The sequence below is a fragment of the Rhipicephalus sanguineus genome, chromosome 1 (genome assembly GCF_013339695.2).
Source record: "Rhipicephalus sanguineus isolate Rsan-2018 chromosome 1, BIME_Rsan_1.4, whole genome shotgun sequence".
NCBI classification, from domain to species: Eukaryota; Metazoa; Arthropoda; class Arachnida; order Ixodida; family Ixodidae; genus Rhipicephalus; species Rhipicephalus sanguineus.
The window spans coordinates 202,512,425-202,536,272 of record NC_051176.1 but is presented as its reverse complement, the minus strand read 5'-3'; the positions used below and the strand labels follow the sequence as shown (position 1 = coordinate 202,536,272).

General features: G+C 45.5%; 1 protein-coding gene and 2 long non-coding RNA genes across 4 annotated transcripts in view; 1 reads left to right on the top strand and 2 right to left on the bottom strand.

Annotated features, from left to right (window-relative positions):
- The window catches only part of LOC119405696 (band 7 protein AGAP004871), a 303,664-nt gene that overhangs the window by 206,354 nt on the left and 73,462 nt on the right, over positions 1-23,848 (bottom strand). The gene's annotated exons all lie outside the window — the stretch shown is intronic.
- On the top strand, positions 7,695-9,310 carry LOC125759716 (uncharacterized). The gene is made up of 4 exons (XR_007417349.1): positions 7,695-7,789; positions 7,852-7,946; positions 8,397-8,469; positions 9,236-9,310. It is a non-coding gene; the product is annotated as an uncharacterized LOC125759716 (long non-coding RNA).
- LOC125759712 (uncharacterized) lies at positions 9,125-12,238 on the bottom strand. The gene is made up of 4 exons (XR_007417345.1): positions 12,227-12,238; positions 11,356-11,473; positions 10,884-11,287; positions 9,125-9,422 (listed from the first exon to the last, which is right to left on the bottom strand). It is a non-coding gene; the product is annotated as an uncharacterized LOC125759712 (long non-coding RNA).

Genomic DNA, 23,848 nt, shown 5'->3' with positions numbered 1-23,848 from the left:
TTCCCGCGGACAGGAGAGTGTTAAAGAGCTCCGCTCTTAAAATATGAAAAATAGAATTGCTCGCGAGAAACAGTAAAAGGCGGTAAGTGTCAGGGCATGTGACACAATCCGGAAGAGAAACACACGCAAACGCACGCAGGCAGGGAGGCTGGGACGCTGTCATACAAGCATAACACGCACGAAAAAAATAAAATCAACCAGCTCCGCTTCGCAAACACCGATGAAACAGCTAAGCTGGTGGCGTTCTCTTCGTCAGGCTAACGTATTTCTATGTTTTTCAAGCCTTTCAGATATGTTGTATCGATAATCTTTGTTAAACACTCTTTGTTAAGCTTTCAGCCGGTACTGGTATAGTTTTAATGCATGTTGACCATACCACTCTTATACACAGGTTTACAAAGAAGCCTTCGCTTAAGATGCTCCGCTATGTTGTATCACTGCTCTTTAGTAAACGCTCTTTGTTAAGCTTTGAGGTGGTAGTATAGCCACCACCTTTTATAACCACAAAGTACCACGTGACAGTGGTGTGACTGTGGTAACGCGCACGCCATTTGTTGGGCTAACTGTTGCCTTCTTCCTTTTTTAGTGGAAGTTGTGCGTAGTGGAATTTAACCAATTTCTGTGGCACATACGCGTTTATGACGATGATAGTTTTCTGATAGGCCGCACAGATTTCTGTGGCACATACCCGTTTGTTGGGCTAACTGTTGCCTTCATTTTTAGTGAACGAGTGGTGAGCAGTGGGATCTACCCAATGTCTGTGGCGCATACCCGTTTATGATGCCCACAAGCGTTACCACGGATACCGCACATGAAAGGCTCGATCAAGAACAGCTTCGGTCTTCAAGTTCACCTGTGTCGGCAACAGTAAGTACAAAAGGGGGCCATATTGCTGAACACGCGTGCTCTCAGAACGTTATAAGAACAAGACAGCGCGCAGATTACTTGCCGAAGACGTGTCTTCACGCACTAATAAGTATGTCTTTAACTGCTCTGTCCCATCGTATCTTGTTGCCACTATTTCAGCAAAGGTTGAAGAAGAGGTAAATCTGCCACCCCTGAAATCATGAGCGAAAAGGTATTTTCAATCCAAAGAACGCCAGAGTTTTTTTAGGAGTAGGGGGAGGCAGGGGCGGTGGGGGGCGCTCCCTCCATTCACCTAACCTCCTGGCGCCTCCCCTTAAAGCAGTGTCTGAGATCATGAGCACGATTATTTTAACAAAGTAAACGTGTTTATACCTCCTTAGCTGGTGTTTCCGGTTTGGTGCACCTGCTTGGTTAGTCTCAATAATAAAGTGCAATTCAATTTTGCACCATCTTCTCGATCGGCGCTCTCCTGCGGCCACCTGCGACGTTCCGCGAACCGATCATAAACGTGTGCCCACGTATGCGATCACACATCGCCTGATGGCAGAGCTGTGGCACCACAAATTCCACTCCATCTATATACTCACTTTCGCCGCAAACGCATGAAACCTGTTGAAACATTCGTTTGCGTCGTCTTGGAATCGAGGTAGAAAGAGGTGGACAGGTAAGCGTGTGCCACGCGGCACGAGCAGATGGGATTCATGTTCCCATAAAGATGGCGGGTCCAAGCGCTGACACGACTGTTATTCTATTGGCCATTGTGGGGGATAGGCATGCCATCTAACGAAGGATGATCATCAGAATATGTACGTGCCCTTCTGATCGCCTTGTCCATCCCGACGGCGAAGGCGGCTCTTTCTTCTAAATTTCTCTCGCCTTTTCAAGTCCAATGCTGGGCACGCGTCGCGGTCTCGGGCTAAGACGATTTTCCATCGTATCCTAGTGCACAACGCTTCGCACATTGATAAGTGTCTGTGAAGTCCTTAGCTCAGTACGGTCTGAAATCTGGTGAACGCCCATATCTTTCCGTCTTTTTCTTTTTTTCTCATGAGCTCAGTGCACTCTTCACCATGTAACATTAATTTAAATGTCCCCAAACGTTGCAACGGCTTTTTGGCAGGGATTATACAAAATGCTACAATGGAGAGTTCTTCAAACGCAGTGCGCACGTTCATGTTACATTTAATTGCAACAGTCATGTTACCTTCAAGTTAACCTTTGTTTTCTAATTGTAACCTCGAACTTATGGGCAGTGTTTATTTTTATTTCTATATCTCTTGCAGAACATCAAGTGTCCAAACCTTCTAACGAATCATGTAGCGGCGGTGCTCCACACACACCGCTGTCTTCGTGAGTGGCGGTGCTTCCTAACATCCCCAGGATTAGTTCTAACAAACATAAGTCCCTGAAAATATTGTCGGGAAAACGACGCCAGGTAGCTCAATGTAAGTGCATCACTCGCGAAACGTGAAGCTGTGTGTTCGTATCCCACCTGTGGGCAGGTTTCTTTTCACCCGCTTTCATTGTCTTTGTTTATGAAGTGCACTATATATATATATATATATATATATATATATATATATATATATATATATATATATATATATATATATATATATATATATATATATATATGCTTGGTTAGACTTGGTTACGCTATAACCGCGTTTCAAGTTTCCATTAATAGAAGTAACAAAATTCAACATTTGTTCTGTCTAACATATATAATATAAAATGTTTTCTTTAGACAATAACCGTTATATAAAGGCTACGCATACAGCATGCGCTAACGCATATGCGCTATCTAAGGGTGCAGCAGGTAGGAGGGGTGGTTAGAGCCAGTTGAGACAGGCAAACTAATAAGTCTAAGTGTCGGCGTCCGAACGAGCGGTGATTGCTAGCGTGCTCTCATCGCACATAACTAGGGCTTCGACGCCGAGCATGCCGTTCGTTCTATCGCAACCCATAACCAGAATGTTGATCTGGGAGGACCATTTAGTGGTGGCCGAAACTGCCCCCACAGCATCCTTTCTCTCGTGAACGTTCGCACTATAGTAGTGACCAGTATAGGCGACATCGTCTCTCCGTTGTTTTGCTCTTGTTTGTTCCGGCCACGATAACTTTCTGTGCATTTAGGCATATTCTGAAGCATAAGCATTCTTATTGATTGATTAAACTATTATTATTATTATTATTATTATTATTATTATTATTATTATTATTATTATTATTATTATTATTATTATTATTATTATTATTATTGAAGAGGTGCTTGAGCCCTCGTCCCTGATATGTTCGAGGTTATAAATGAAGGATAAATGTTACATTTAAAAGTAAAGAGGTAAATGGTGATTGCAGCGTGTGCAACCATGAAAATTCGCTCTCTGTATTGGAACTATCGTCTCGTTTAACGTTTAAATAAGGCCCAAAATGTTACAAACTTTGATGAATTCCCAACAAACCTCTAAACAAAGCGTACAGCCGTTTAATAGTATATATAAAAAGGTATGTACATAGTATAGAGTGTAGGTTTCAAAAGAAATATTTTCTTCTTTTTTTCTTTTTTTTTTTTTTGTGCGACCTTCCGAGCGCCTCAAGTGAGTTCTTTATTCACTCTTCATTGACAACGCACTTCGTCGCTCACCTGTAAACACATCATCATTGCTTCATTATTGCCGTTGCTTCCAAATGTATAAACACGTGCTAGTCTTAAAGCTACGCGGATGTGTAGGTAGAAATTGGCAAGGGCTGTAACAGTAAGAATATGTATAGACCGACATTACTACTGTAATACATTCTCATTAACTTGCATTTCAAGGCTGAATGACAGTCTGCCACACCCGAAGCCTATACATGCAAATACCCGTCACGATTAGTAAGCCTGAAGAAGATAAGACGTTTGCTTTTCGCCCCAATACAGTTACCTCAAACACAAAAGAAAACAGAGGCGCGCATACGGCACTTCTACGTTTACAGGCAAAAGCAAGCGCGGTGCATAAAGAAACGAAAAAGAAAGATTATTGCATGCCAACTTTGCTCTGCTACATCTATTCGCGGCAGAGTTTATGTGCGGGTGCCAGTAGCAGTGGCTGACGCCGGAGCAGAAGGAAGCGACGGCAAGACGGAGAATTGCGGCGGCGCTCTTCCGGGCTTGTTCCGGCAGCCAGCTTTACCGCCACGTTCAACCCACAAACGCGAGAGAGCGCGCATTTTCCACGAAGGCAAAACGGGCACCCCATCGCGGGGGCGCATTCCGCGCACCCGGCGACCAGAAAATCGGGCTGCCGGTTCAAACGCCGCGCTGCGCTGCGGTGAGGCGCTTCCACATCGCAACGTGCCGATGCACTGAGAAAGTGTCGGGCGCAGCATTCGCCTGCCCCCACCGCCCTCTTTCCGATGCCCGGACCGCTACCGTCTCAACTCTCCGGTGCAGCCGGTGCGCGCGCCCTCGCCATTCCGGAACGACAGCGTGTGCGTATATACACGGGAGAGTCGGAGAGGCAGCGGGTGGCCCAGCCCTTCCACAACAGAAAGCGGAGGCGAAAGAGGAAGACGCAAGCGGCGATGAAGGTGTCGCCAATTCCCAACGGTAAAATCAGAGCGCAATCGTCACAGAGAGAGTACGACCGCGGGATTCGGCGGTGAGCGACGGGCGCGGGAACAACAACAACGAAAAAGTTCCATCGTAGTTTCGTCTCGTTCTCGCACTGCGACAATCGGTTTTTGTCACCCGCGTGATTTTGCCTTTATGTCTTCGTGCATCACTCTGCGAGAGTGATGAATTCTCTTCTTCTTCTTTGCTTGTTAGCAGAGTTCTGCAAATGTGCTTCGGGAAGCCATGCGCGGAATCTGAAAAGTGACTGAAATGTCCTACTATAGTGGCATTCCTGACGTCAGCTATTGAAGTATACCCAAATGATTTTTTTCACGTCGATGCGCCGCTTCAGAGGGCTCGTCGCGATGCTTGTAAAACGGTGCTGGTTGGAGTGACGTTCTTTTCTGCGCGAGTTAAAAAACACATGTAAAAAAATAAAAGGTGGCTGTGCGAGGGCATGCCCTTGCACGCTTTCTTCGAAATTATTCCATCAATGCGTAGTCGTTGCATAAAGAAAAAAACTTGACGATGCCCTGCGACGTGTATTACGTGTACAGCCGCGCGAGCGCAAGTAACGGTAAAGCAATGCAGCTCGCGCTATGCGCATGTCATCACTGTTGCGTTCCAAGCGCAGGGCGAAATGATGTAAAGTTTTATGCATGATATTCAAGCACCGAGTCCAACCGAGGACCTTGTATCTCTACAGCATTCGCTCACTGCATTTCATTTTCTGAGGCTATCGACATACCAGCGCCGACTGACTTTTTTATTTCTGCAAGAGTAAATGACCTCAACACAGTGATCAAGTAACGAACCTCTGAACTAACACACTTGCTGTCAAACTTCAGCTATTTGCGTTGCAGAAAATCGTCACCATACGGCGAAATGGTCACCATAGCAGCAAAAGTTTCTCGACCACATGCTTCCTTTAAGTTTGTTTTTTTAGCAGCGTAGCTGTTTAAGCCGGATGTTAGGCCGTTCGGTATGCGAAGAAAAACCTCGCCGAGCGATGGCGTCACTATGCGTCGCCTAGCAACGCGTTGGAGGAAGGAAAGGAATGAATACTTACCAGCTAGCTCAGCTCTCTGTTATTCTAAGGAAAGGAGGAGGAGAGAATAAATAAATAAAGCAAAATAACATTTCTTGGCGAGGTGGTATTCTAACCCGGGTACCAACGGTCCGAAGGCGAGCGTCGTAACCACTCGGCTATCCAGGCACGCTAGCAGAACAAGCATTTATGGGAACCATATGATTGCGTTGCTATGGGCGAGAGAACAAGAAAAGGATGGAGAGAAAGAGAAAGAAACACAAAGAAAGAAAACGGTAGAAAGAAAGAGAGAAGGAGAACCTAAACTTGGCTTTCCTAGGCTCAATTTTATTTTCCCAGGCTTAACTGCCCCTCTCTATGCTCATGAGGCTATATCTAGGCTTAACTGGCTATTTCTAGTCTAGGTTGCCATGCTAAGGAAGGCCGCCCAGCTCCGTGTTCCTTCAGGCGTGGCACCACCAGTGCGAAGCTGGCCCTATTTTTTTTCCTACGTCTCACCCCTTAATCTCTCGCTACACTGTAAAAAATTTTTGCCGCAACTTCAACTGACGTAAGGTTGCGAATGCTGATGAAACTTGTGGCATCAGTGCGCCTTTCCACCGCTTTCACAAACGCTCGGCGCGCCCTTCCTCCTCTCTGACCAGCACCACCTGTACTCGATCGCGCGCTATAATTGGGCGACTCCCTTTCCCCTGCACAGATAATCGCGCTCCTGCTCTCTCCTCCTCTCTACCCACCTTCACCCTCTCCAAAGCACGTTCAACTCGCTACACTAGGCTTCCCTCTCACCCACTTAGCTTTACCCATGCTCTCCCTCTCGTCAGGCTTTGCTCTCTCAGCTGGGCTAGAAAGTGCGGACGACGGATCCCCAGGGATTTAAATAGCTCCGCCGTTAAAATTTGCTGCGCCAACTTCTTGTATTCCTGGAAATGACAAAAAAGTTTCACCACCATCCATTTACAGGTGTAGCTGCGCTTTTTGGGTGCTTTGTCAAGTGCCCTTGTTTTTAAATAATCGTCTTTATAAGCATGCTTTCATGCAAAAAAAATATATATCCAAACTTGAGTGAGTGAGTGAGTGAGTGAGTGAGTGAGTGAGTGAGTGAGTGAGTGAGTGAGTGAGTGAGTGAGTGAGTGAGTGAGTGAGTGAGTGAGTGAGTGAGCGAGCGAGCGAGCGAGCGAGCGAGCGAGCTTGGTGTGGAGCGGCTTGGTTGAGCGAAGCCAGTTGACCGGCCCTCTTCGCAAGCCATGCCGGCCTAGTCCTCATTAGTGGATGTTTTTTTTTATTATGAGGTTGTCTATGTGCGGAGGCCTATTGGGGCACCGCCAAGGAATGTGTTTCTTTGCACGTGGGCACTCTTGAGTGAAGCTCGTGGGGTAAAAACTTGCGAAGAGATGGTTGGAAATAAATAACGAAGACTAAGGCAGATGGTGCACGAGCAACCTCCCTTAAATAATTGCCATCCCACTATTAACGCGATAGCGTTAAAGAGCTCGTATCGCAGAAATTCCGCCGTCGGCGTCGGCACCGTTGGTTGTGAGCGAAAAATCATCATCTTGTCCGTGACCGAAAAATCGAAACAGCTGCAAATAAAATAAATAATAAAAATGTTGGGTCCGAGTAAGAAGGGGCGATCGGAGATCTGTTCGTTCCGCGTTCGTTCTGCGGTGCCTACGTCACAGAAGTGAGAGGAGGCGCAGCTCTCCCGCCTAGAACCGCCGAGAGGAAGAGAACAGCCAATCGTGAAGCGGACAGCTTTCCGGAAGTAGACGCGCATCCTGTGACGTCGGCACAGGGACCGTGAAGCGTTTCTCGCCTTTTAATAAATATAATTACTTTACAGAAAATTATTGTTTTTGCTTCTCAAGCTCAAACACTCTTTCAAACAGCAACAGCTTTGAGTGATGATATTTAATAATGTTAGTTTTTTTTGACGTCGTCGCTAGATGGTGTCGCGCACGCGAAAAAAAAAAAGAGAAAAGTAGCGGCTGACGTAGTTTCAAAATGTCGTCCGATCGCAACGTCTGCGTTGGTTCTCGGGTGTCGGATCGTCAAAAGGAGCTTCTGGCTTTTGTGAAAGAGCACCCACAGATCGCGAGTCTGTCGTGCCCGCTGGAGCCGTCGTTCACGAGGGAGGACCGGGACGACATGTGGCAGGAGCTAGTAGCGCTTTTGAACGAAGTCCCTGCGCGTAACACCAGGGCCCAGTGGCAAGCCCGATGGAGGAATGAGCGCTACTATTCGCAGCAGGGTCTTGCCAAACTCCGAGGGCAGCAGAGGTGAGTGCGAGCACAATTGTATTGTGGTCGGTCATCTTACACGTCCCGCTTGTGCTTTACAGCAGCACCCGAGGCGGCCAGATTTCGGATTACCGTGGCCGCGTCGTGCTTGACAGGGACGAGTGTGCGAGGCCCATAGTTCGGGTGGTCTGAATCGGTAAGCACTGGCTTAGAATATCATTGTTACTTGTATGCTGCGAACAAGTGGGCTCGTTTGCTTCGAGCCATTACGCGCTGTTAGTTTTACTTTTTCAAACAATATCGAGTGGATCACCCGGCCGCCGCGTTAGCTGAGGTGCTAACACGTTGCGCCGCCCAGAACAGAATGCGAAACAGCCACATTTGCGGTGATGACGAAAGAACAGCCGCGAACTATATTTCGAAGGTCACTAGAGCACCCTACTTGTTCCAACCCATTTCTCAGACCCTCGAGTCGAGTGAGGTGCGTAGCCAGTAGGCTTGCCTCCCTCCACCCCTCTCTCCGAAGTCTGTGTGTCATAGCATGCCGCTGTTCAAACATTCTAAAAAATCATTGCTATTGTCCACTTCCACTCCATACTTCTTATTGCACTCAGTGTGTAAATCAAGAAACTTCTTACTATAACAGGTGAGCCCTGCTCCAGCTGCTACTGGTGTGGCTGAAGAGGATGTGGCCCAGGATCTTTCCCGTGCCCCAACTCGTAAGTTTTGCTGATGTTTTTGATTAACTGTAGATGGTGTTACATGCTCACAGGTGATGCTCATGCGTGCAGGCATATGTTTGTGAAGAGATGACATCTGTGGGCATAAAGACAAAAGGCTGCACAAAAAAAATTTGGCAAACGGTTGCAGGAGCTAGTTGTATGCATAACTGTCAGATGGAATAAACAGGTGTCCTGCCTTGCAGATGTAGCAAAAAGGTAGCATTGCAAAAATGTTCAACATCTTGAATGTTTCTCTATTTTGTCAATTGCTTCAAAAGTGAAACTGAAAATGTTCTATTGCTAAATATACTGTTCAAAAAGCAAGCTCGTTATATAACTTTTTCACATAGCCATCATACACAAATGCACATGTTTGCACCTGTGTTACACCTGCTTGCTGTATGTTTTGCATACTGCAGCAGCTAGGGTTTCGGAAGGAGATTGTGTCAGTCATCGCGTAAAGCCGGGCAAACGATTGTGTAGCCCTGAAAAGGGCTGTTTGGTTGCTTCTCATGCAGAGGTGGTTAGAGGCGTGAGATGCGTTTGATGAGATGAGCGAAAATGAATTCCGGCACCGCTTTGGTCTGTCCAAACGAAGTGCGTTGGTTGTGCGGTGAACCAAGCACCATTCATGGATGCCGTTGGGTCAACAGAGAGGAAATTGTTGCACACACTGAAACTCTTCACGAACAGAAGCTTCCAGCGAAGAGTCGGTAGCAGGAAATTTATAGATGATAATGGCAACACATTTCTTGGTTTCCAGCTCATGCCGCAGCTGCGAGATGGGGGCAACAGGCAGGCCGAGGCGCTGGAGTTACTAGCCGCAAACACCAGGCGGCAGGGCCAGGCATCATTGGAAAGCTGCGTCAGGTTCAACTTCTCGGTGACGCGGTCCACAAATTGCAAGGCGTTGGTACCCTCGCCCGGGCCCTCATTGCAGCGGAAGGCACCTGCACAGTGATTTGTAAAGACTAGTTGTACATATATGTAGATTTATTTTTGTTCACATCACGAGCTATGATACGCTGGTTTGCTTCAATGGTGCCCTGCAATTTTCTTTCAGTTAATTTTCTTTTTCTGCATATCAGAAGCACTGATGTGCTGTTTCATTGTACAAAGTAACGTGTAGATCAATGGTAAATCGTGTCCTGCGATGTCATTTCTTTTTAATCTCATCGTGCGAGGTGATGCATTCAGCAGTTTTGTAGTACATGTGCATAGCACAGTGTGGTTTCATTTATAAATCATGTTTTGCCATGTCATTTTTTAAAATCTCATTATACAAAGTCATGCATTGAGCAATTTTGTAGTATATGCACATAGTGCACTGTAGTGTATCCTTATGTTTATAGTGTATACGTGTAGAATATTGTGGCACACTGTACGTTTTCTATCGATTTTTACACATCCTAGAAAAAAAGAAAAGCGTTTGTGAAAGGTCTAGGTTGCACAACAATTTTGAAATATTGCAAGACCAAAAAATAGTTGACGAATACGTGTTGTGTTGCTTAGAAGTGTTTAGATAACAGGATTGGGTACAAACAGAAATCAATAATAGAGGAAGACATATCAGCAACCAACAACTTGCATTTTTTAGCGAGTTCAATTAATACCGGTTCGACTGTGCCTTGTTTTCATGTAATACAATGACTTTCGTGCTGCGAGACGCGTGTGTTGTTGCAGAGGAGCAGCAGGCACTTTGTAATAACTCCATTTGTATATTATAAAAGGAAGCTACTTTTATATTCTTTTCCTTGGCATTAAATTTAAAGGATATTTATTTATTTTGCTTTTTATGTGCATTGCTCGTGATACTTGTAATAAAATTTCAATTCTGACACCACCCTTGTTGTTCACTTCATTTACAAGCACGATTCTTGTTGCACTAAAGCTACCGCATCTTGCTGTCCTGATTCAAACAGCCTTTTCCGGTTACCACTTTGGCTGTGAATGGCACCATGTGCCATTCACAGTTGAGCTCTCACTTGTGCTTAGTGTGAAGCGCCATATTTTACAACCTGGTCGAAGCATTTCATCAGCATGGCGTTGTGTGACAAGGGGGCATAGGTCGGCAAAATCACTCATGAGTCGACTCACTCAGATTCAGATCGAGCTGTGAGTCCAAGTGAGTAATACATTGGTGAGTTCGAGTCCGGGTGAAAACATTTTAGTGAGCCTGAGTCCGAGTGAATTCGCTTGAGGAAAATTTTGGTGAGTCTGAGTTTGAGTGAGCCCCAAGAGCAAAATATATTTCACGAGTGAGTCAGGGTGAGCTTCACATTTTTGCCAACCTATTCAAGGGGGTTATTCATTGATAGGAGAACGCTGTTTCGTTGATATATGTAGCAAACATTTGAAGTGTAGTAAAAAAAACACAGTGACAAACACAATGAACAAAGACAAACACGCACCACGCAATGCTGCCGAGGTCGTTGCAGGCGGCGGCGTACTCTGCGCAGGTGCTCAAGCATGCAGGCCCTGTAGTTCTCGAAACAGGTTCACTACACGGTTGCGCTGCTGCTGGCTCCCGTTGTGGTGGTGGTGGTAGCTCAGCTGCTGCTGGCAGCAGTCAGCATCGTCGGTGTCATCGTTTCCTTCGAGAACAGGCTCATGTGCCGCCAACGCAATGTCGTGCAGAGCTGCACAAGCAGCAATGATGCTTGAGCAGCTGTGCACAAGCTTACAACGATGCACCACTCCACAACATTGCGCATGGCGGTGTGGGCCTTGTTGTAGTGGTTATCAGGGGTGCCACGAGCTGGTCGTCCGGGCACTGGTGTCGGGAACCACGGTTCTAATGTATAGCTGGAGTCTCCTGCACGAGGTCGGCATGACAGCTGTAGTGATAACGTCTTGAATGTGGCAAGCATTGACAGCACTTACCAAGCAAGCCGAAGTTTTGCTTCCAGGTGCTGACGGAGAGGGCTCCCCCGCCATACCCACTAGTCATGACATGACCCCAGGAAACATGGACTGACATCCAGAGGTCGGCATCACATGTCTGCAGAATTCAATTCAGTCAAAATTGTACCCATAAATGACCTCGGGTACAATGTTGGGTATTATGTTAATGTAACTACATCTGTCTTCACTGTTACTGACTGTTGAAACATAGCTATGGACAAATCATCGACAGGGTAGGACTTGTACCATAAGTTCTAACACGAGGACAATGCAGTGTCAAAGGGTAGTCTGCATGTTTACTGCTTGGAACAACCCATCTTTCAGCCACCAAAGCCTTTTAACCAAATTACTGCTGTATGTTTAAGGCAATGTATCACAAAATATATACAACACGAAAAACTTCGACTGAAAAAAGGGTTATGAAACAATGCGTATTTAATGTACGTGCTAGGGCGCGTTCCGAGGGACCGAAATAAAGTTTATTCATCCATCCATGTATTGATCCATGTAACGTCCATCACGACAACGAACAATAAGGACATACTACGGCACATTCTGGGAGCGCTAATCTCAACAAATACAAATCGAGAATCAAGCTTCGGGTACACGGCGAACGAGCAACAGTAATATTATGCAATGTGCAGGCCGCTGAGCCAAAGTGTACTCCGCGTCACATGATTTCATCGCTTATCCTAAGCGAAGTGCCCTGAAACGAACCAATTCCCGTTCTGGATAGATCAAAAATACCGCTCCCACTTATACTCAGTTGCAACAGCCTCAGTAAAGCGGAAAGTTTAAGCGATATAAATGAAACAATTCGCTACGCATACAATGCATGAATAATACTCACGATCGTGGTGTTGAAGCTCAGGCCATGGGGCTTCGGGATTGCGATGAGCGTACCATCCACGCACCCGACCACAACGGGAATCTGCCCGAGCCGCGCGAACGCCGCCTTTGTTCGCTCTTCGCGTCTGTGGTCTCCGGAAAAGGCCACCCACCGTTTTTGCCCGCGAACGACAGTAATGGCGTGTTCCTGACGGACGACTGCGACAGGCCGCTGAATTTCTCGCAGCCGACAGCGCGCTGGAAGCATCCGATCGCAAAAATCTCAGCGCGCACAACGCCTTCCGCTCTGTTTAAATCCCACTGGTTCGTTGGCACCCGATGACGGGGCCGAGATCGTCGCACAACCAAGGTACAGTACGTTTCGAGAAACGAAAGCGACGCCGGAATTCACACTCGCTCATCTCTTCAAACGCATTTCGCACCTCCTACCATTCTGCATCTGCTTCGAGAAACGCCAACGTAGCAAGGAAGCGCCGTTGCAAGCGCAATTTTCTCAAAATCAGCTGTTGCGGCAGCCGCAACCGCCGCATCACTCGAAATACATGCCGTGCGACGCCATTGTTCGCTCGAGAGAACGCGAGCGAACGGGCTCGCTCTCCGTTCACTTTTAGCAGACGACATGCTCGTTATGACGCGGCATGACGTCACCAAAAAAGAAAACATCAAGGAAAAAAAAGAAATGGCCACGCCCCTTAGAATGGCGTGAGTTGTCCGGCTTCAGCCAATCAGCGCGCTTGTTCTCCCCCAGGAGAACGAACAAGCGGAACGAACAGATCTCCGATCGCCCCTAGAATCGAACCCAGGTCGTTTCCGTGGCAAGCAAGTGCTCTACCACACAGCCACGCCTCTGCTTGGAACTGCACTGAAAGTAACTTTGATGCTTCCCAAATATACGCGTCCTGTATACGGTGTCACAGTACGAGATGTTATATGGCAGTAATATTGCGTGGTACAAGCGTACATTGCCATAGGGCGTCACACCACGTCAATATCATAAAGACTTGGTGGTTTAAAGACAGCCACCCATTACAAAAGGCACACACATTACTGCGCGTATTCCCTTAAGACCACGTAGTGGGTGCATCGCAGCTTCGAAAAAGGTTCTCGCGCATCATGGAGGAAAGAAAAAAGAAAAAAAAGGAAAAAAAAGAAAACATAATTGCTCCTGGTTTAAAGCATGCTACCCATTATATAAGGTACACACCTTATTGCGCACATTCTGTTAAACACTCGTAGTGTTCGAAGTGCGCACTAGGGGCAGGATATTGCTATCGCGTTCAACTCTTAAAGGCGAAGCTTAAGCGTCCCCCAATTTTTCACGATGCTGCTCACTGCCTCGCCGGCTGCAACGCACCGAAGAAACCATTCGAGAGTATACATCTTTGAATTCAACTAGATCGGCCCCTGGTAGGTGTCTACCGGTTGCTTATCGTCATAATTATTCAACGTGAAGGCACCTAATCACCTTATCCGACATGTGTACTTCCGTATGCTAATGAATGCCTAAAAGGTTTGCGGCTTGACCCTCTTACATGTAGCTATGTGAATTATGTGTTATATTTGTGTATATTAAGGTCCAAGTGATTGAATCAGTGAATGAGCGTATCAGTGATAACATTTATTTCGACGTTTTCATGACCGCGGCCTTAAACAAGCATTTTGAAATATAAAAATAAAACTGTTTTAATCATGGATTTACTCACACACGTATACATACCCTTCTTGTGAAAGGTGCTGAAAGTTACCGATTAGCTACGTTCAGCCTGTGATTAGAATGAGAAAGCGGCACCGTTTGTTGTATAACCTGTTAAGTGCAGCCAATATATCAAAGCGAATCATCTATTCGTAACTTTTTACAACTCCTCCCAGAAATTGCCGCTGTTAAGCGGCGGGTTAATTTTGTCACGCCACTCGGCCGACGAACCGATCCCGCAATTCTCTGTACCACTCGGTCTCGGCGCACTTTGGCTTCTCTTCCCTGCACCGCACTTGCCTTTTCTTTTTTCCATCGTCTTTTCTTCATTCGTTTAACCTTTGATTATTTCAGTGACCTTTTGTAATACGCTCTCAGTTCTTTACTTTACAACACGCTGTAGTGCCTTGAGCAAGAATCGAACGGGTGCTTCTTATGCCACTAGTGAGCCTTCAACCCCCCTAATTATTTTCCTGATAACGTGAACGAAATCGCGTAATTTAGGGAGACGTGAGAAAAGTAATTATGCGAACTCTGCCTCGCACCCTTTTTTCTCCTTTATTTTTCTGTACCAGTATGCAAAGTAAAATAATTAAACTCTGCCCTAAATAGAGGGAAAAGAACTTTTGCACAGGGAGACAATCAGTGCAGGGCTCGAGTATTGCTGCTCACGTATCAGTGATTAGTATTATGGAGCGAAAGCTGGCCGTACGTGCACATTTTTTTCCCTCGCTAGAAGGGCTCCGAAGTTGTTGTTGTTTTTTTTTTTTTTTCGTGACGTTTGGCTCCTCTTATTCTATGTGAAGTGAGCGATATATCACTACATATGAGCTTTTACTGCTTTGTATGATGTACATTTTCTTTCTGTTCTTTCTCTTCTCAGCATTTAAAAAATTTTCTTTGTTCAATTTTGAGTGACGGAGCCGTATGTCGGCTATTTCTTAATAATCGAAGGTGCCTTCTCTGAGATCATTTTGCAATGGTTATTTCCGCTTGACTTCCGGGAAGCTCATCAGAAATACAACGTCTTAACATATGATATAGAGACCTTTGTACAAAAAGGCCCCTGTTGGACCATATATCAGTCTTAGGCGTGAAGGCATTGTCTGGGAATATAAGATATTGCGCTTCACCCGACTGTATCAAACATCAGTGGCATGAAGAGTTTGTCATATTTTTCTTCATTTTGTTTCTCGATGATAGAAGGCTACAGTACTTCGGCAAGCGGTTCGGCAAGGAGTTTAACGCGAATACTCTTTTACGCCCCACGAACTAGTTTAGCTCGTACCAACGCGGAACAGAAATTAGTAAGCATTTGTTGAGCAGAAAACAGAGCGAATGGAGGAAAGATGGCGAGGACCATCAGTTCATCGCCCGGCACGAGCCTGAAGTATACGACTGCATCTATATAAGCACTCTGGTCAGACTGCATCTATATAAGCACTCTGGTCAGACTGAAAGGTAGGAGACCCACTGCTTTGCATCTCGTCCTGCCCCATTCCTCCAAACACTTACGTCATGCCTGTCAACAAGTAAGTTCGTATCACCACCAACAACAAGGCACGGTGACGGTGACCCTTGAATCACATCTTTATACGGACATCGCTGTAGCTAATTTCGTCGTATTATTTGTTATCATTGCTCTCGACAGCGCGAAACTAATTCGGATCGAGTAATACTTCACGAGGATCGTTCGAACGTTATCGTGTGCGCAAATCACTTTGTAACAGCGGAGTTGTTTATGTCAGACGTTGGTAGTAATCCCCTAACAGAAAACTATGATCATCAAGAAAAGCACGTGCTATGTTTGTCCTATTCTTCATCTTCTGCTTCGCTCCTGAGGATGATCCTCGGACGTCTGGAGTGGTACTTGGAGTACAACAATATCTACCCAGATGCCATGGTCGGTTGCCGACGAGGTCGATCATCGATTGAGAGCGTCATCGGCCTAATCACTATACATTAAGCACGAGAAAGGCCGTAAGCGTCTTTGCGCTTTTTTGTTCCTCGACGTCAAAGGGGCCTATGATAACGTTACTCAAAAAGATGTCGTTGCCGCTCGAAGAAGTCGGAGTGGGTGGTCGAATGTTTAAATTTATACGTAGCTATCTCTGCATGCGATCCTTTTTTTGTGAACATGGAGGACGGGCACACCTCCTCACATTACAGTTATGGTGGTGTTCTGCAGGGAGGTGTACTGAGCCCTGTGCTATTCAGTCTTACGCTTATTGCTCTCCATACGCACCTGCCAAGCACTGTTTGTCTATGAGCGTACACAGATGACATCTACGCCTGGACAGCTGCGGTAACTCGCCTGCAGTTGTGAGCGAGAATCCAGAGAGCTGCCACTCAAATTGCTCTGTACCTCCGTGATCGAGGTCTAGAAATTTCTTCCGAAAAGTGTGCTCTTCTGGCATTTACGCGCAAATCCATGATGAACTACAGCGTATCAGTCAATGGTCAAAGTATACTCTGTTGTCGATCGCATAAGTTTCTGGGTGTCATAATCGACAGAGACATATCATGGAGTCCTCACGTATCGTACCTGAAAAAGCGATTGACAAGCATATGTCACCTCTTGAAATTTTTAGCTGGAAAGACTTGGGGAGTGTCACCCAGTGCTATCTTACAACTGTGCAGGGCGCTTTTTCTCGGTTTCCTGTGATACAGTTTGGCTGCATTAACTAACGCAAGCAAAACAAGTCGACGCATGATACTAAGCGTTCAGGCCCAGACGCTCCGGATTTGTCTAGGCCTGGCTCAGAGTCGTTGAACAGTGGCGACTATAGCCATCGCTAAAAACCACCTCGTAAAGACCCATATTGAGATTGAAGCACTGAGCACACACATAAGACATCTTGCCCGTACTCCCCACCACCACCTAGCCGCTCTACCGGCGGACGGATCTCGTACTTCTTTTTGCCGAACAGTAACCGCACATGAAGAATCATTACCAACTGGCTTCGCGCCTGCGGCTAGACCCTCGGTTCCTCCGTGGTACCTCAAACAGCCAATCATCAACCTGACAATACCAGACATACAGAAAAAAACAAGATCTATCAGCACCAGCTCTTAAAGAGCTCGCTTTACTTCTATTGTACGAGAAGTATCAAGACTCTACACACGTCTACATCGACGTCTCCGTCCTGCCGAGCAGCTCAACGGCGGTCGTGATTCCAACGAACGCCACAACAATCAAATTCAGGACGGCTCACCCGACAATATCGACGGTAACAAAGCTTACAGCGCTTCGCGCGGGGCTGCTTTTCGTTAATGACCAAATGACAAAAAGATGGACGATTTTCTGCGATTCCAAGGAGGCACTGCAATCTCTACTGTCGACGTTACGCCGCGGTCCGCACGAACAGTTGGCGTTTGAGACTGCAGAGATGCTACATCACCTAACTGAGAAAGCACACCACATTACATTTCAATAGCTACCAAGTCAATGAGAGATTATCGATAATGAACGGGTCGATCGAGCTGCCCATTCAGCCCAGACGACCACGACCTGTCGATACCTTTTTCTAGCACAGCATGCTCACTCGCCAATGCACCGCGTCACATTGGAATGAGCGGCTTTTCACGCAGGCACGATTACACTCCCTTGATCCCACGTTAAGCCTTCGACTTCCATCACGACTCCGCCGAGGTGACGCTACCGTTCTGTGAAGATTATGGATGGGCGTCGCGTTTACCCATGCGTATGCTTTCCGCATAGGGATGGCAGACACCGTCGCCTGTGAACACTGCAGCGATGAAGAAACGATTTGACATGTTCTGTGCGACTTCCCGGAGTAGAGCATACAGAGGCTATCTCTTTGTAATGCTCTCAACCTCTGTCAGAGGACAGAGGCTGGCCGCCATCGTCCAGACTTAACGTCGCAGAAGAAGGCCGTACAAGCGCTACTAGGCTTCCTGCGATCTACTGGCCTGTCTGAACGACTCTGAGTGGAACGCTCTCGTGTGTGTGTCTGGGTGTGTGCGGTTGTTGTTTTTTCTTCTTATTTATTTTTAGATATATATATCTCTATATTTCCCATTTTTATTTCCCCTCCCCAGTACAGGGTAGCATACCGAACACTACCATCTGGTTAACCTCCCTGCCTTTGTGATCTCTCTCTCTCTCTCTCTCTCTGCACCTCACCTTGTTTTGCCCTGTCTCCAGGATAGGCCCACCTTTGACCAAGCCATGTCATGTGATAACGTTACAGTGACGTCATGCTGACGTCACACATTTTGGCGATCTGTGACGTCATGATGACGTCATATGGTAACGTCATCACATTATGATGGTTTTTTGCATCACTCGTGTTGACGCCGCCGACGGGGGACCCCGACGCGGGACGCCGGTCAATTTTGGCGTAAGATGAGGCATCTAAGGCTTTCGCCTTAAAAATTTCTTGAAAGGTGGGATTCGAACCCGCGTACCCACGACCCGAAGACGAGCATGGTAACCACTGGGCTACCCAGGCACGCTAGCAGAGCATAACATATAGCCTTGTATGGTATAGTACAGCAAGGAGGTGGGAAAGGGAAGTGAGGGTGAGGAGGAGAGATGTGAGGAGAGTGTGAGAAGGGGGAAAGAAGGAGGGGAGAGAGTAAAGCATAGTATCTAAAGAAAGAGAAATAAAGACGGTAAGAGAGGGAATCAAAGAACAAGAGAAAAGTATATATATACAGAAAGCGAAAGAGATAGAAAGATAGAGGAAGCGAGAAATAGAAAGAAATATATAGAGAGAGAAAGAAAGAAATGGAAATAAACAGAGACAAAGAAGACATAGAAAAAATAGAAGAGAGAAGAAGAAAGAAAGAGATCAAGAAAAAAAGAAAACTAAAGAGAAACAGAGAAGGCCGCCCAGCTCCGCACTTCCTTCAGGCTTGGCACCACTATAGGGCGAAGGGGACTTTTTTTTTTAAGGCTATCGCGCTAAACATGAGCTATGTCTTCGTGCTTCTCTACATTCTCGCTCCTTTCTTTCCGTAATCGTATGTGTGCTTCAGTGTGAACGAGTGAACATAATGTTTCCCATAAAGGAAGCAATATATTACACGCGGAATACCTGAGCTGTAGAACGAGGTGATGCTAAGCTACAAATTCTCAATTAATTATGGAATAATCTTACTTTTTAATTCTGCTCATTTTCGTAATAGGGGAATAGAACACGAGAATTTTGTCGGATTACATCTGATTTGATGACATGGCAAAGCGTTTAAATACGCACTGCAAAATGGCATAGCAATGTTTCAGACGCTATAGCTCGTAGGTGAGAGGAAACGCGAGAACATTGTTTGCACGAAGCATTATTTTTTATACAGTCACTGGTGGTCAGACCGGCTGATGTTGAATAACACTGGCATAATGCTTTGTGCAAGCATAGTAACGCTGGGCACGTCCTGTGTACACTAAAGTACCCAGAGTCAAATTGCCTGCTTTGAGCTTTGCAGTCATGACAGATGAAAAGCCCCCACTTTCCTGGTGTTTCCGGGTGGCCTCACACGTCCATGCAAAAGGTTTACTACGGCGGCCAGAGAGCTGTTAGTTTAAGTATGTTCAGGCGGTAACTCTTTAGTTTTCAAAGTTCAACCAAGTTCTTTTATATTGTCTGTGAAATATCATCTAATACCGACATGATATTTTTATTCACGGGAAGGTGCACGGTTCTTGCGGGGCAAAGTGAAAAAAGATTCATGGCGAAACTTGTAGCGCTGTTTGAAAGAAAAATACGAAGGAAGAAAGTGAAGGCGGGACGATGCGCTTCACTGTCTTCGTTCGTGTCCTTCATAGTGCGCTACAGGTTTCGCCATGTATCACCACCAAGAAGCCCATTCCTACATCATTTCATGAAAGAGATTGTTTTGAAGGTTGAGAAAGTTTGGAGATCTCAATTGATAAACAAAGGTAGATAAGCAGCGCGAAGGTCAGCAGTGATTTTTTACGTCATTCCATTTCTTAAAGCTATAAACCACGATGCCAGAATCTTACAAGCTGTAGTTAAATCTGTGGCAGGCTCAACAAGGAAACGCGATAATAATGATAATTATTGTTATTATTTATTTCCCATCGATACAGTTAAGGCTTGATGGAAGGTGTGAAACTAAAAGCGAAGAATACTTGACTAAGGCCTCACACTTTTTACAGCAGGCAGCAGCAGGAAACATCGTATATATTGCAATCGTATAAACAAGAAAGCCTCTGTTGAGTAGAAGACCCCTTCAGAACGAGAGCAATGAGTGAAATGCATTTGCACGCGTTCCATTTTTCGGCATATACATTATACAAACCTATGAGGAAATAACACGTACATAAACGTACAAATCAAGTTCGCAAGCATTTAGCACAGTGTAAAAATATAACAACAATGACAAGTGACAATATTTGAAGAATATTAGTGAGAACTATAACAAACGATAATGCCAAGGACAGTATAGGAGATGTTATTTGTAATAATTGGGATATAAATGTGAATAAGGCAATGTGGACGAAAAGATAACTTGCCGCCGGCAGGGACCGAACCTGCGACCTTCGAATAACGCGTCCGATGCTCTACCACTGAGCTACGGCGGCGGTCATCCCCCCGTCCACTTTATAGGGTATATATGTGCATTTAAACCTAGGAATGTTAGTCAGCGCCGATCGGAGCCAAGTTATATGGACGGCAAGTTATCTTTTCGTCCACTTTACTTTATTCACATTTATATCCCAATTATTACAAATAACATCTCCTATACTTTCCTTGACATTATTGTCTGTTAGTTCTCATTAATATTGTGTCTAACAAAAAAAACGAGCCCTTACAAGCCACCTTCTTTCCTTCAATATTTGAACATGAAGCACGTAATGGTGACAGTCGACTGCGATTTGTGGGATGTGTGTGTGCGTAAACAGGCATTATGTGCAATGTTGGGAAGCTGTTGGCATAACGCGGCAATCAATTATATAATTGCGTAGATGCGTATTAGAAACGTTCTTGACGGAAATATTCGCGTTGTGCAGTTAATTCAGAAGCAGTGGTAACTTGTAAGTTGTAACTAATCGTCTCGTAGCCATAATTTGTTCGCAATGTATACAACGCCCAGGCTGTCATCTGTTGGAGTGGATACAGAGATTTGAAGGGGCGTAAAGACGCTAACTTTGATATGAACTTTAAGGATTTTCTTTGTTATTTCCTATAAATGCATAACGACTTTAGGTATATAAATTGAATGGATTTGTGATTTTATGTTCGTTAAACAAGTGTTCAGTTTTATTTCCATAAGGTATGTTATACGTAATACGAAGAATTCTTTTAAATGCGAAGCATTTCTTAGCGAACCTTTGGCACTTCGAGCTTTTCTGTCTACGTATCTATCTATCTAGCCGCCTACGTCTGGGTGCTCTCATGATTGCATCCTTAACTTGGTGTAGACCAAAATTGGCATGAGAGGGTAAGAGGATTTGACGAATATGACTGTAGGGTCATGACATGATTAACGTGAAAATCCTGTCGAGTGCGTCGTCAAACCTTCTCCTCCAGACATGTGTGGCACATACCCGTTTGCCACGGGCCGCGGTGTACGGGTATGCGCCACAGGTAACTGACAGTTTATATCTACCCAGGAACGGCGAGAACAGACATTGGTAATTTAAATGCGAGAGCTTTTAAGAGAAACCGACATCGGCAGCTTTGACCCGATGAATGCAAGGATAAAAATTAGGATCCCAGCAGAAATCGAACCCAAGTATTCTGCGCGGCAGTCAGGTATTCTGCCACAGAGCCACGCCAGGTCTATAAACTGGTTTAGAAAAACAGCCTATGCAGGCGTAATGTCGGTGTCATATCAGATTAACGTCTGTGGTTCCAGTGTTGGCTCCGCTTTTATAGCAGTCTAATAAACATTACATTTGTATTCCTATGATTCAACAAGCTATATTCAAGCATTGCTCGACCTCGGAGGAGTGCACTAACGAAACTTATGTATGATATTCACATGATTGCACCATAAAGTGCACTTAGTTTCGATGGTACTGACCTATGTAATCTAACGTGAGGGCTGTCGTTACGTCGCACCATAAGTTACCCTTTAAATGCCAGTGTTGTCGACGTGCCTGGCAAGCCCACGATGTGCATACAGCTGCTACACTTACACAAACACCTCTATCCACCTCCTAAGGCTTGGCTCAAAGCCACTGAATACAGCACAGAAGTACTCGCTGACTGCTTCGCATGAAACCGATTCCCACAACGCATGGGATCTGCCGATTTTTTTTCTTTTTTTGGAGGGCGGATGTCTGTCTTAAGTTTGTAGTGGTGGTGGTAGCCCATATTAATGGGTAGTAGTTTAGATATGAACAGAATAAGGTGTTATACGGAAGGAATTTTACTTTATGCGGCAGAGCGTACCTGTGCCGTGTTACCAAAGCTTGGAAGGCTCTCATGGCGATATGATTGATATGTCGGTCCCAAATCATATGTTCTAAAAAAATGCACTCCCAGTGATTTAAAAGACTGAACAATTTCCGTATTTTCTCCTTTGTGCAATAAGTTAACAGTAAGGTCACATTTTTTTTTTTCGTGCGAAAACACACTGCCTTTTGATTTATTAACATTAATATTCAACACATTTGTATCGCTTCATATTTCCATTTTTTTTTTAGAAGATTGTTCGCCTCTGTTGTCAAATTATTAAAGCTATCACCATCACAAAATACAGTGGTACCATCGGAAGGACACTTGCTTCCTGCTAGTTCATATCGCTTGCAGTGCTATCAGTAATGAGAAAAAGGGGCAAAAATCAGTTTCAGTTAACCTTGGTGAAAATTTGATCGCGCAGGCACTTATCGGTAGCCGCTGGCGAAAATATTTCACGCAGCGCATGATGCATGGCGAGAGCTCAGGCTGACGTGTTTCGTTCGTCAGTATGACTCGGCTGAGCCAGCACCGTTGAGGCAATAAACCTCGGCTCTTGACATCACTCCTGAGAGTCACGACTAACACCGGTGACTCAGGTTTCCACGAAGCTAATGCCGCCAGGTGACATTTCGTTCCTATGATGATTAGTAAAGTGTTCGTGGAAATCGGCCTGGCAAGATGTGTACTCATCATATAGCTGCTTTAAAAAAAAATGTCTCCTTCGGCTTAAAGCTGAATAGAAGCATCGACGCAATGTGTCAATTAGAATACATCGGCATTTGTGCAAGCGCACGCGGGCGGGTACGAATTTTATTCTTGAATGCATCAACATGCGATCGTCACTGAGACATTTCAAAAAGCAGCACGCGAATGCTCTGTAGAGCTACGAAAATCATGAATATAGTAGTCATACCTTGCTTTTAGCGAGCAGTGCGCCATCACTTACCGTGTGCTAGCGCCCGCACGCACAGACAATTGTTCCCTCCTTTCCTCCCTTATTTCGTGTCCCTTCTTTCACCCTTGCCCAGCATATGCATGGTAGCCGGCCAGAGATCTCCTCTTGTGAGCATACATCCCTCTTCTTACTTTGCTTTTATCTTTGCTCTTTTGTATCGCCTTAGTGAATCTCGCGCTGATACGACGCAGTTGACTTCCGTGAAAGAGTCTTGAAACAGCTAAACAATTTGTACCTTCAGATGTCACGCAGCCGAAAGGGCTGAACAAAGACAACAGCCAATCGCTTTTTTTCATTTCACCCTCTTTGCTGGCACCTTTCCAATACCGCCATTACACTGCACCACAAAGAAGACACGCGACGGCGCTTCGTTGGTTACACAAGTAATAAAGGTAGCATCGCTACATTGATTGCTCGTGTAAACGAAGACCTGTCAATTGATCGTGATATCAGCGTGATGTTATCGCCTGAATTGCACTCAACCGAACGATTAGCGGCTTACGTCGCGAATTTCATAGTTCGCTAGTCTCTCTTCTATTCACGCTTTGCGTTTCACTCGCCATCACACAGGGACAAACTGCA